The sequence below is a fragment of the Pinus tabuliformis genome, chromosome 5_1 (assembly GCF_031772625.1).
Source record: "Pinus tabuliformis cultivar Carrire ecotype Pingquan chromosome 5_1, CPIR1, whole genome shotgun sequence".
NCBI classification, from domain to species: Eukaryota; Viridiplantae; Streptophyta; class Pinopsida; order Pinales; family Pinaceae; genus Pinus; species Pinus tabuliformis.
Window position 1 is genome coordinate 523,950,096 of NC_142305.1, and position 1,086 is coordinate 523,951,181.

Sequence of the window (1,086 nt, forward strand, 5' to 3'; positions counted from 1 at the left end):
CTTTGTTTCTGACATAATCATTCTTGGCATTGATCATGCAAACCATGTTTTGTGTCCAAATTTTTGTTCATGAAAAACAATGACCAAAAAATGTATTTTGATACCTGGATGAGATGAATTGTCTTGATGAAGAATTTCTTCTGAAATTATTTTGCCTTTGAAAGGATGCATCTCTTTATTGATTCCAATATCCTATTCCGCTGTTACTTGTAGATCTCTTGGGAGGATTAGAATGACTTCCTAATGTAGTATCACTTTCAAGTTTATCCTGGTTTCTTTCCTTGTTCTGGTTGGATTTATGAGCATCTTGTTGATTCTTTACTCCTCTTTTAATATTATTTGTGTTATTGATATGCACATGCTTATGTTCATCCTTTTCTTAAATAATTTCATTATTTTTGGATCTTATGAATGTATCAGCATAACTCTTGAACTATTCTCCATTTGGTGTCCCATGATACTCCTTAAGACCAAGACCTGTCTTGATGAGGGGAGATCTTTTCTTGTTGAGAATTGTGTCTAGAATTTTAGTACCTTTGTCCAAGTTTAAATTATGATTTTCTATGGGCTCTAATTTCTTCTTTGTAAAGGAAAATTCTTATATTTTTCCACATTCCTGCAAATTTTCTTTAAGATGATTAACCAAGGCATCCTCAATCCTTTTAGATTCTTGTAATTGATTTGTCATAATATCATGATCCATATTTTCAAAGAGTTTCTTCTGCTCTTTCTTTTCATACTTCATTAGTTGATTTTTAGCGTTTTCTAGATAATATTTTAAAGAAATAATATTAGCTTCTATATCTTTACATTGACCTTCTCTTTATTTAATCTTACTTTGCCTCACTTATTCCATTCTTCTTGTTTCTTCTAGTTGGGCCTTCAAAATTATTTTTTCTTGGTCATGATTTTCATATTTCTTCAATAACTCTTTCTTCCTTTCGTTTTCTCGTGAAAGTTTCTTTATTTATTCTAGAGCAATAATAATCTCATCTTGAACTGATTTCTGTGACAACCTAAAAGCCATATCTAGATATATTTGTTTGTCTTGTGGAGGATTTTTTTTCCCATAGGAAAAATCATATT